The following is a 13,152-nucleotide window of genomic DNA, read 5'->3' on the forward strand; positions in this document are numbered from 1 at the left end:
TTGATTGGTACCTCTCAGCAGCGGAGTTTCGAGGGTATGTTTCACTTTCTTTACTACCTTCTCAACGACGAAAGCTCCCAAGTTCTCTTTTTCGTACCTGCTTCTCGGTTGTATAATGTCTGCGTAGATCACTTGGGTTATTCATCACCATGCGCCTCGTATACTATTCTCTACCGATTGTCGTTAGTGATACGATTGCTCGTCCATATTATGATCATGGTATGCAGTACTACTATGTCCTGTTAGTGTTTTCGTTATGGATTGCCTGGAGTGAGAAACCGTCCTTCGTCCGACAGTTTATGCATGTCGTCGACGCAGTGGCTTCTCACTGCTTAGGTTTCTAGACTTCCGGCGTGGGCGGGAGTTTGAATTTCATGTCGGGGAGTCGGGTTTTTCGAGGACAGTACGAAGAGTTTGGGACAAACAGAGGACGGTGTATCTGCTGGTGTGTGAAGCTAAAGGACGGTCTACGGTTGTTTCTCGTTGTTTGGCTTTCTGTCCTAACTCAAAGACTTTCGATTTCCGGAGACAAAAACTACAGAATGTGTCGCCTGTGGAATATCCGTCTTTGACGTTATTTTCTACTGGATCAGTTCAAAACGAAGGGATTTCTGTGGGTCCTAAGACCGTACCAACTCTTCGCTGTCACCGATGTAAATCTTTCGGTCTCCTCCTCTTGTAGAGTTTAGCACCAGAGCCACAGTGACTGCGTCCTTTTGTACACCTATGTGACCCCGGCCTCTCTTACACAAATGACCGATATCAGTGGCCGCACCTTTTCAGTTCAGGTCATGTTTCACTCTTCCAACACCTCTGCATACGAATAAATGGAAGTACCTGGGTCCTTCATGCCGTGAAAGACGGTGACTAGTGTGACTTCTTGTGTTCGGACTTAGCAAGCTCCGTTCTTTTGATGCTAGGATGAGACTTGATACCCAGTCCTACTTCGGTCGGGGGTTTCACACATAGACAAGCAGCTGGACCTTCACACAACCTCCTGAACTTCTTTCCTTTCATGTAATTTTGAGGGATTTCCCAGAAATGTACCATTTCTATATCGCGGCCAGTTCTTTCCTTTTAGGGGACGTCGTCTGGATTTTCTTCACCGCGTATAGACTTTCCTCCCACTTTTAGGGTTTCTATTTTCCCTCTTCAGTGGTACGGAAGATCGCTGTGGTTCATGGGGAATGTTCGAACCCTCGGTACGTCCACTATATTGTCGTAGCCTCTGCCCGGGTACGGGTCAGATTTCTGACGGGAATCTACCCATCACTACCCGGCTTCATTCTGTCTACTACCGTCGTTCCGTCGCCTACCTCAACACTCGGTGTTAATGTCGGTTGGTGCAGTAGAGGTATCGAATTGGTAATCTCTTGACAAACTAGTTCGTTCATTTGCGTCTGAAGAGGTATTGAGTCGAGACACTCTGTTTAACCTTCTCTATCCAGGGTCCTCCTAGTAGCTCTTGAAGTACGCCAGTCAAACCTAATTTTAGACGTCGCTCAAATTCCCTACCCCCCGTGAGACGTAACCAAATGGTGACGCCTTTTGCTCTGTCGATTTTACGGTCTGTTGGCGACGACGTACCTGTCTCGTTGTCACGGTGTTCGAGAGGTTTCTTTCGAGTCCGGGTGTTTGGGCCCTGGCACATGTTTCTAATGTTCCTAAGTACTGCCCATATTTAACCTTTTCCGGTGCGACAGTTTTAAGGGGTATCTGTGCAATTCGGGGGCTCTGTCTTACCTGCACACACCGGATGTATGGGAAGTAGGCCAGAGATGGTGGGTTTTCTTTTTGTTTCTATTCTCATCACAAGCTGACGGGTGGAGGTGGGTATAGTTCCTGGAGTGAATTTGATAGTCGACATGCTGGGACTGGAGTGTTTTAAGGGACAAACACACCACAGGACAGACGTCCAAGTCTCTTCTCGGGATAACGAAAACATACCGGCTGCACTACCGCTACAAGATGGTCCAGTTTCAGGGACTGGTTCTACGACAGAAGACGCAAAGGATAGACCGAACCGGTCCTACACTAGACTTATTTGGCTACTTTCTGATGGCTTACTGTCACGTGCGACAAGCCGCCGATGTAGCAGAGGGTCGACACGCGTAGTATAACGTGATTCTTCTTGTCGGTGTTCTACCGTCCTCGGTTTTGTTGTGGGCCTCCACGCACCTTTGCGCAAAGAGTCTTTGAAATAACCTACCTGACAAATTTCAGACACCTAGTCTTTCTAGTACGACAACGAAAAACCGGGTCCCTGGAGTCTGTAGACACGCGGTCACCTTCCGGTAAGTCCGACTGTTTCACACCAGTTGTTGCATCCGGCAGGACAGCAGGTAAGGGATTTCTTCCTGTCTTGTTGCTTCAGTTTCTAGAACTGGACCCTTAGTATTTCGCGTCGAAGGATACACTTTCCTCGGGAACCAGTGAGTTCACAACGTGACTTAGTCTGTGGAAGTCCCAAGTTTCCACGTTGGTGTCCGTTGGTCGATGTTCTGCTCCTTAGGACAGGTAGCAAGCCGAGGTAGATGCTGGGGGAGCCCCACAAGGACCGGGTAACCAATCAGTGAGAGTCGCTTCGAGGAAGACTCTCTGGAAACGTCCCTTTCTCTCCAACCGCTACTCTTCTGATCTGTCACCCCGTCCGGGTCTTTACGCTACTTCACCACACGGCTGAAACTCGTCGACAGTTGTCAAAATACACGGTCTCTACCACTAGGTTGGCCGGCGTCTCCAACTTGGGTACTCTACCCCGTGTCGAGGTCGTGAAAAGGCTACGGGTCGTAACTACGTATACCTTGCCCGATGGATTGTAGCACGTCTGTTTGTTGGTCGGGGTTTTCTTTCCAAAGGACCGACTAGCCTTAGGTCAGTCAGCGAGGTGACTTTGTGTAGTGGTAAGGCTCTTACGCTCAACTGTCGTCGTCGTCAGCAGCCGGCAGTTCCAGCTGTTCCTACGGATTCTTCTCTCGGAGGTCCAATTCGACGCTCTGTTAGATAGAAGACCTGTCTGGTCATGATGACAATGACTTAATATAAACTTTGTTGCTTTGCCTGAAGCGGATTGAAACAGCGTTTGTCTATATTCGAAGCATCGATGTTGCGGTTCCGGTTACGCTCTATACAAACTTTGTGGATACCATGGGACCTAGTTCGAAGTTCTCCAGACTTATCAACTCTTGAACATAGGCTTTCACTATTGACGGATGTTCGGGTTAAAGGATCCCGCGTCTTTACATCGTTCAGTAAACAATTTTACATAGTAAACCTTATAGTATTTCGTAAAACATAGAAATACGCGACAATCGTAACGTGGATTGAGCGCGCTTTTAAAAATGCATCCCAAAAAAAGTATTTTCAAAAGTGTTTCGGCGACTTGGACTGACGTTGATTTATTTAGTGATTCTACTTGATTCTACTGCGCGGAACGATACCTAAATGCAGCTAAAGAGCACGCGCTACTCAAATCTTCGCCAGTCATGTCCACTAACCAACGAGTCGACCGCCCGCCATGCGACTTTTGTAGTAGGCGCTTGTAGGGTGTTTGCTCGCGGTGATTTAGTGTCTTTTGTTCACTTTATACGAAAGTCTTATCTCATAGGAAGTACAATACTTGTCACGTCATCGTCTAATGTTGATGTACTACTGATGCAAACACGTCTGGTGTGTCACTGCATCATATAACATGCAGTTTCTCTCTCATCTATGTTAGTTTGTGCCTTACGTCTCGACTAGTGTTAATTTCTGGAAACCGACGAATGATAATAGGTTACTCGTACAACGTCGTGTAGTTAGAGTTATTCACCTCTCGAGTATGTCGCCGTTCAGGGATAGTCTACTTACTTCTTACGACCCAGCAACTACAGGAGGATTATTTCTGCAGCGTGTCTGCTACGTCCACCCCAACTGAAAAATGGCACACGTTGTCTGCTGTCCACACAATGTCGATTAATGTACATTGCAACCACGAACTCATATTACCGTTAATCTTTGCTACTTAGGAAACTAGGGGCGAATTAACTAGAGAGTACCAGGACATGCATTGCTGAAAATATTGACGACCAGGAGCGCACAAACAAACAAGGAACAGAATTATCCCCGTGCAAACCCCCCTTATTTGTTGTAGTGGAAAAAATTATCGCAAAACCATTTACTATAGATCAATAGTTGACCCGGGTAACATACACACACAAAGACAATCGAGGAGAGTACTGAACTAAAAGGACAACCCCATGTACCCAGACTCAATGCAGATGTAGACCCTTTAGAGTAGGTAGTGGTAGAATCAATACTGTTCGGAAATTGACATTATGGAACACGTGGTGTTATTGTTAGTTAGTCTAGTTATGTTTAGTAGTTAGTTACGACAAACCTGTCACGTCTAACTAGATTTTCACAAGAATATTTGACAGCAACGTCTCTTTCTCGCGTAATTCGTACAAATATATAACTTTACTGGTTACGGTTTGATACTATGTACCATCTATAGGAGCTCGTAATGGTCCAAACAGTTTGACATGGTTGAAAATCAGCTACATGATCAAAAACCACTCACCACACCAACGTCACCGTCTCTGGGATGTAGATATTTATCTGTCTTTGTATTATAGTGTTATTGGGTCACGTTCTTTATACAATCTTAACATAACTAGAAAAAACACTAACTTTATAATCACATTCTAATAGTATCTGATCTCTGGGGAAGGGAGGTAAAACAATGGCTTTTGCGCTAGTTCGTCTGGAGATAGCAAACAGCTCCACTAACCAACCTCGGCTTAATATACTAAATGACCTTCTGATGTGATTTATTATGTACAGGTGATAATTGATTAAAGAATTGGTTCTTTGTTTCTCTGCGATTCTAGTGGAATTGTACGACCTCGTTAATATTGTATTTATTCGGTGCACTAAACCCTGTATATGTGCCACAATGTGTGTGGTCCCGGCCACCAATTTGCGTTCTATTGACATTATCATGTTAGTGCGCGTTCCATTTCACTTCTCCTCTCGCATAATTGCGCGATTCATTTCCGTAAATTACGATCGGGAAAAAAATTCGATTTGATTACGCAAAACTGGACGTGCCTACTTGCGAGAAATAACACTATATACGTTAACAAAAACTCAAGATCACTCACAACCACAACAAAATCCAACCTACAACACACAACACACACACAATCACAAGACAACTTACTATAAAAACAAATACAAATAGAAGTCATATTAGCAACAAGACAAGACAAGAGCATTTGATGTTCATTTCGTCCATATACTCTATGTCCTCCATGGCATTACGGCACGTAATCAGGAAAAGGGCATACGTATTCAGAGCTTTTCCGTCTTCAGATCTGATCTGTGGCCACTTTAGAGCTTTATCCATATAGGCGGTAGCAATTTTAAGTTCATCACCATAATGTTTCTGGAGTAGAGCCCTGGCTTCTTTGTAGCCTCTCTGTGGTGCCATGTGCTCACAACTGCGGACAAGCTCTTGAGGTTCCCCTCCGGTGAACTGTTCCAAGTAGTACAATTTATCGCTGCTGCTCTCTGCCTTGCTGTCGATGACATGGTTGAAGGCTCTTATAAAGGACTTGTAGGTGAGCGGGTCTCCCTTGAACACAGGCAAGTCTCGTTTAGGAAGATAAGACAGTTTATGCTGCCTTACTAGCATCTCAGTAATCTGACTTTGACGCTGCATCACATCGTAGCTGTCCCTCTCCTCCCCTCTACAGTGACCTTCTCTGGGGCCCGGTCCGTGTGCTGCATCAGAAGCTCCATCCTGTTTGTCCATCCACATGTTTGACTCTGTTGGGCGTGGTTTGACAGTTCCTTTTAGTAGGTGTGCTGAGGCAAGTTTCTCACCATATTTAGCTGGTTTTGAAGCAGTTCTGAATCCGGTGCCAGATGTCTCTGACTTGCCATGACGTTGGCTGCGTTTAAGGTAGCTGCTCATACCATCCTGCTGGTCTTCATACCCGTCAAGCACCTTTAACTTTGCATCACATTCAGCTACAGCTGCCTCCAACTCTAATTGTTCTCTTTGAGCTGCTGGAGCTGCTTTGCTTGCTGCTGTATTAGAGAGGCTTCTTCTTCCTCAAGAGCCTGCTTCTTCTTTAAGGATGCAGCTCGAGCTAGCAGTACTGCCTTTTCAGCCTCCGCCCTCCTGCGCGCAGAAGAAACGGTAGACGAAGCCACTGTATGGTTACTGGCTCTGGAGGCGCTGTCTTCAGGCCTGATATCTACTTCAGACGAGCAGGCTTCCTCTTCACTCTTTTGTGCCTTCGCGTACTCCTTTAATCCATTTTTCAGTTATGCGTACAAACTGTTCAATGTTTGCTGACTTGGGATTAAACCAGTGTTGCTGGTCTTCAGACGCCTCCTCTTCAGGTAAGAGAGTTACATACTCCTTGTTAATGTCATTAAGCTCTCCATATAATTTAGCAAAGTCATTCAGAATTTCTTCTTCCACTTTATCCACATTGCTATCATTTTCTTTAAGACGTTTCAGCTCATTAACCTTCTTGGTGAGCTGGCCCACCTTCGCTTTCCTTAATCCATTTAGCCTGTGGAGCCTCTCCTCTTTGGCCTTTTCCGTGGGCTTTGGCTCCCTCTAGTGGCTCCTTTCGGTTAGTTCTTCCATGGCACTTTCAAATTAAACTTACTACAGTGCTTAAACTCAACTAAAGGTGTCCAACAATAAACGCTTATTTTTTTATAGAAAATGTCTTTGTTGCACTGTCTTTCTTAAAGAACAACTTAGTTAAATGTATTTTAAAAACGAAAAGCAAAAAGGTAATCAGCTGGTAGTTGGAATCAGCTGATCCATTCAACTGCCTCTTCTGTCGGAGAGTAGCGATCTCTCATCCGTCTTCAAACATTAACATAACAACAGGCCACTTCACCGTCTTTGTTCCTCGGATGTCCCACTTAATGTGCCGATCTCCGTGTGTGGAAGAGCAGTCTTTATCTTCACCTTTATCGTCATGCGACGCCGTCACTGGAATCCCTCCTTCATAGCTCGGCTTCTCCAGAGCGTAGTTTTTTGACAAATGTAATTCCAGTAATCCAAAATTCGGCTAACAGATAGCAAATAAACTTGACTCGGACAAAATACGTCTCAGGATAGTTTGTTTTTTACTTACACAAAAAAGTATCAAATACAAACACATATTCTCTCAGTTAAAAAAACTATGTTGCTCGGTGCTTCTTTCTCCTTCTCACACCCCAATCACCAGCAGCTGCCGTTGGCTAGAACGTCTCGTAATCACGTACAGCTGCGGTCGTCTATGCCGTCAATTTCACACGGCTGGTTCAAATAAATGATATGATAGCACTAATAACAAAGGTTTAGAATATTCAAATATACATTTTAACATATGGCTCCTACATGGTGCAAACATGTAGGAATATGTACTTTTTGTTACTGGGCCCAATACTGTATACTTGGAATAAACATCAAAAAGACTTACATTGGTCTCATTAATACTGCTGAGACAGTTGCATTGCTTTTTTGCTCAACCTACTGATAACTTTCATTGCTTTCTAATTTTCTTTTCTTTTTTATTACAAAAATATATCCATGTATTCTTCTTATATTGCTTTTTCCTTTTAGCTGTGTCTTTATTGGTTGTATATACCAAGACACCATTAAAAAAAAAGAGTGTTCTCCCTCAATGTGTTTTCTGAGGTTAAAATAATAATAATAAACAAATATATCAATAATAATAATTAAAGAAAATGTATGTCTTGTACGAAGCACTGTTCAGTAAAAAGTGCAATGTGTTATCACAGTACAAGGATATCCTTTTAAAGTTCAAGTCCCATTCCCTTTTTTTACATTACCTTTTGTTTAACCAATTATATTTGACTGTACATTAAAGACTACACTGCCAACATCAACAAACATCTGATTATTCGTGAATATAGTGCAAACAGTAGAGATAAGCAGGGCAAAGTTCAGCAACAGGGTACCTTCTATGGAGCTGTGGAGGACGTTCCCCCAGCGGGCGTAGTGTATGGAGCCTCCACCCGCCCAGGGGAAACAGATGAGCCGTGCCACAGCGTCTGGCCTCTTCATGAAGCAGCTGATCACCTTTTCCATTCTACTGCAACACAAGAGCAACATCCAACAGTCACTCACGAGTCACATCTGCTGGGAGTTATTTTATGTTGAAAAGGGGAAAAACACGTAATATTGTTGCCGCACCACCAACAAAATACTGCTTATTATGGTAACTATAAGCAGAGGTGGGATGTAACTAATTACATTTACTCAAGTACTGTACTTAAGTAGAGTATAGAGATACTTGAGTATTTCCATCTTGTGGTACGTTGTACTTCTGCCCCACTACAATTCAAAGGTAAAGTGTGTACTTTAATTTACTACATGTATTGAATACGTTTAGTTACTATGCAGATGTTGATAATGATGTGTGATATTATAACTCTTGAATCAGACTTTAGTTCCACCTGGAGTAAATTCACAAGCTACCCTGCAGTATACAAAGTCATTCAAACTAGCTGCACCTTTACCAGCTTTGAGAACACTTGAATTATCAATCATTATAAAACACATCATATATATTATTCTGAAAAGGACCAATCTGCAAAATGAATGAGTACTTTTACTGTTGGTACTTTAAGTATATTTTGATGCTAATACTTTTGTACTTTTATTTGAGTAACATTTTGATTGCAAGACTATTACTTGTAACAGAGTATTCCTACACAAGAATACTTCTACTTTTACTTAAGAACAAGATCTGAGAGTACTTCTCCCACCTCTGAGTATAACAATGGTAATCAGACCTGTTTGTTGCAGGCAGCTCCATCAACTTCTCCCAGGAAAGCTGTGCTAATTCTTCATGCTAAATCTAAATGCTATCACTTCCTGGTTATTTTCTTCTATGGTACTTCTATGGAGCTGTTGTATAAAGTTTAGTGTGTATTCTGGAGACATCTACAGTATGGAGTGTGTATGTCCATCATTATCAGTAGGCTTTCACTGAGCTATTAATTAATAATTTCGTAATTTGTAATAAGATACATCTTATATAAAATATATCGATAGGACAGGATACAACAACAAATACACGCAGTTATTTAACATCATTCATGACGTAAATAGATGAGAAAAAGTTTCCCGGAAGTGACGTTGTTTTCTATAGTTGGTATTTCCTGACGGATTTCCCTCGGAGGTAGAGGAGGTAGCAACAGCATGGTCAAGTTAGACACAATTAAACAGGCAAATACCGAAAATACCACAACCTTCCCTGATAAATTGATAGTATTGATCTGCATTTACTTTTGAAGCAATACAAAATACTTAGCGAAAGTAGCAATACAAATAGCCTACACTAGTAAAATCCCTGCATGGACAAATGTATTCAGGTCTTCAAAATAAAGGCATTTTCAGAAGTACTATCTGTAAATCAGGATTTTGTGCAGAATGTGTATGTGTATTTTGTGCAGAATGTGTATATCAATATGTACTTTTGCATATTATTTTTTGTGTACTAACAGATTGAAATGCAAATGATTAGTTTGATTTATCAAGTGGTATAGAATTGGATGACATCAAATATGTATATATTAATTACATTTTTAAGGACTCTAAAATAATTAAATAAGAAGGAATAATTACTGTTAAGGAGGGTTGACATTCAAATAAACATAGCCTCATTTCAATAATACATGCATTTAGTTTGTTTTAAATATGTTTACAAGTTTACTATATATTTTTTATGTAAAATCTTAATAAGAAAAATGTGATTGAATAAAAACCAAACATAAACATTCAAAGTTGAGGCGAGTAGAAGCATGAAGTAGGCCAGTTTATAATGGAAGTACCTCAAATGAGTGGATATTTCACATATTTACAAGGCTTTGACAAGGCCCAACATCACTTATTCTTTGTCAGCAGCTCAACTTTTCTTTTTAATTATGCACCAAAACTATGGGATTACTTACCAAAGGGATGTCAACTCTCCTTTCGATTATTATCTTCAACATGTTTTAATGCTCTTATGCCTGCCTATTTTTATTTCTATGTTATACACATTTTTTTCTTCTTAGCATACTCTTCTCTTCTTGTTTTTATTAATGTTTTGGTTTATTTTCTTGACTTTCAAAGATCATGAAAATTCAATAGGACAGACTTGTGCTTTTATTTTGACAGGGTATTCCGGATGCCATGATTTCATATTCTCGCTAGCTTTACATTAGTGAGCAAGAGGGCGGTGTAAGTGCAGATTTCAGACCGGGTACTCGCCAATACCGAGGAGGACGCCGGGGCAGTGAACCCCTTATATCTGTTTGATAAAGAAGAACAACTCCAGGATATTCAAGTTTACCAACCGGGACGACGGATTCAGCAGGTGACAGGGTAAATATTCATACCGTTGCTGTGTGTCGAGTTGCCAGTCAGTTGCTAGTTGTCGTCGGCTAAAGCTAACTGTCGCTGTTAGCTTAACCACCGTCAGTTACATTTAACCAACTCCGAACAAAACTGTCACAAACAATTCCAACTCTAAACATGACGTCGTTTTTCTTTCAGATACAACATAAAGAACTTCCAAAGAAGGATTAGGGTACATTTTGTACTACTTTGAGCTGTCAGTTTCGGTAAGGGAGTTCGGTGGGGAAGAACACTTCCAGCCGAGGGGACCCCTCGAGCGGCCCGCTTACACTCAGCAGAGACCGAAGCCTGGGGAGCAGGGAACCGCGGAGCCGGAGTGCGGCGTGTCGGCCAGCGGGTAGCCGAGTCCTAACCTGTGCGGGGAGAAGTTATCACTGGGCGCCGGGACATCCGGACAGAGACCTCATGAATGGAAATCGGAACAACAGGTGGGATCCCCCGACTAACCGCCATGCTTAATTTGGTGTTCAGGTGCTGCACTTGAGTTATTTGCAGACAGTGTGCAGGCTAGACACACGTTAGACCCCCATGATTGAACATTTGTTATCGGCAAGTTGATCTCAGCATAGGTTGTAGATGTACTCAGATCTTGTAAATCAGTAAAAATTAGAAGTACCATAGTGTAGGAATACTCTTTAACAAGTAAAAGTCTTGCTTTCAACATATTACTCGATTAAGAGCACAAAATAATTAGTATACAAAAAATACTTAAAGTAACAGAAAGTAATAGTACTCATTATGCAGATTGGCCCACTTCAGAAACATATATAGTAATGGATTATAAAGATGCATATGTTTACCACAGCTGGTAAAGATGGAACCTGTTTAATGACTTTCTATACTGCAGATGTAACTTAAGTCTTATTTCAGTGATGACTATATTTCATATCATTATTCCACAAACTGCAAAGTGGTGGAAAGTAACTAAAACCATGTACTTAAGTACAATGTTGATGCACTAGTACTAGATTATTTCCATGCTATGCTATTTTATTCTAATTTAGAGAAACTATTACTAATTTGATAATTTTAGTTACTAGATGATTTTCATAAATATATTATTGATAACACATTTAAATTAACCATTCAATTATGTTGTAGTATTATACATTAAGCTGAGGTTTACAAAGTAATTAATTAGAAATAGCTCCACCTTTAGCACTTGCAAAATTAAAATGATAAACGCATAAAGAATGTCTAACTATAATCCAGTTATCCAATTTATATGATTCTACATGATAAGTACTTTCACTTCTGGTACTTAAAGAAGAACAATACTTTGATACATTTACTTAAATAATATTTTAATTCCATGCCTTTTGCTCGTATCAGACTATTTTTTCACTGTAATATTACTACTTTTCTCAAGTACACTAAATGCAATTTAATGTAAAAGTACACTCTCTGAATACTTCCTTCACTATGCACTGTGCTGCATCATGGGCACTGAAGGACAAGCAGCTCAGCTTGAAAACCCCATTCAAATTCCCATCTCCAGCTCTAACAGTCATAATATACTGGCTTTATTGTTACTCAACGGAGTTTTACCGGTCATATTTGCCCCTCGGTCTGCACGTGTGTTTGTAGGTATTCCCCCAAACCAGTCCCGCAGGCTTTTCTGTATCGTCTCTACGTCATTCTCTGCCTAGCTGTCAGAGGCAGGTGGTGATCCCGTCAGGTGTGCGTGAAGCCTGAGAGGAGCTGACTCACTTTCAGTTGTGTGTTTGTGGGTGTGTGTTCATCTTTTTTTGAAGGGCAGGCTTTCAAACCAGCTGCTGCTACTTAGCTATTGAATAATGTTCAGTTAACGGCTCCCTCTCCTAATAACAAATCAATTGAGTGTGGATGGACGGACGTTAGTCAATTTACATTGGTTGCCAAGGGGCACACATTGTGAGTCACAGCTTTTGTATTATTTATGTTGTTGAGGCCAGTAGTGGATTGGGAGGGGAAAAAAGAGGTAGATTGAAACTGACCCATTCAATCTCCACAAACTCCACCCGTTTTTCACCTAATGAGCAGTAAAGACCAAAGCTATCAGAGAGAAACATACATTTAGCAAACAGTGTCAGCCTGTCCAAACCCAGAGACATGTTACATTTATAGTGGAGTAAACATAGAAAAGCTGTAAATCCTCATGACTAAGGAGCTGGAAGATAGTAATGTTAATCATAATTAGCTTTATTAAAGGGGCCCTATTGGGCTCAATTTCTGACTTTTTATTTGCATTTAGTAGGGATGCTCCGATCGCCGGAATCAGTATCGGCCGATCCGATCGAGTGGGCGGGGCCTAAATGGAAGATTTAAACATCACTTTAAATCTTCCATTTAAAGTGATGTTTAAAACTCAGTTAATGGGGCTCATTCACTGGCGCTTCCACAAACAACAATCAACTTAATTATTACATTCAAATGAAGTACATTATTCAATTTTACATTAACTTTGGATAATAACACGGGAGAAATTAGCGGAAGCGCTCTCTCTCTCTCCCCCTCTCTCTCTCTCCCCCTCTCTCCCGGCCCGTCCACACAGCGGCTTTGGAAAAAGCTTGGAGGTGGGCGTGTCTGAAGAAGCTTCCAATGCCGCTGTGTGGACGGGCCGTCCCTCTCCTGACAGCCTGTCAGTATCTCATGCTGCTCACTGATCCAGTAATGAGTGACCCGACAGCAGTGTTGGGCAAATTACTTTTAAAAAGTAACTAGTAATAGTTATAGTTACTGCTCTCAAG

Source organism: Notothenia coriiceps, unplaced genomic scaffold, assembly GCF_000735185.1.
Source record: "Notothenia coriiceps isolate Sejong01 unplaced genomic scaffold, NC01 NC01_scaffold00029758, whole genome shotgun sequence".
NCBI classification, from domain to species: domain Eukaryota; kingdom Metazoa; phylum Chordata; class Actinopteri; order Perciformes; family Nototheniidae; genus Notothenia; species Notothenia coriiceps.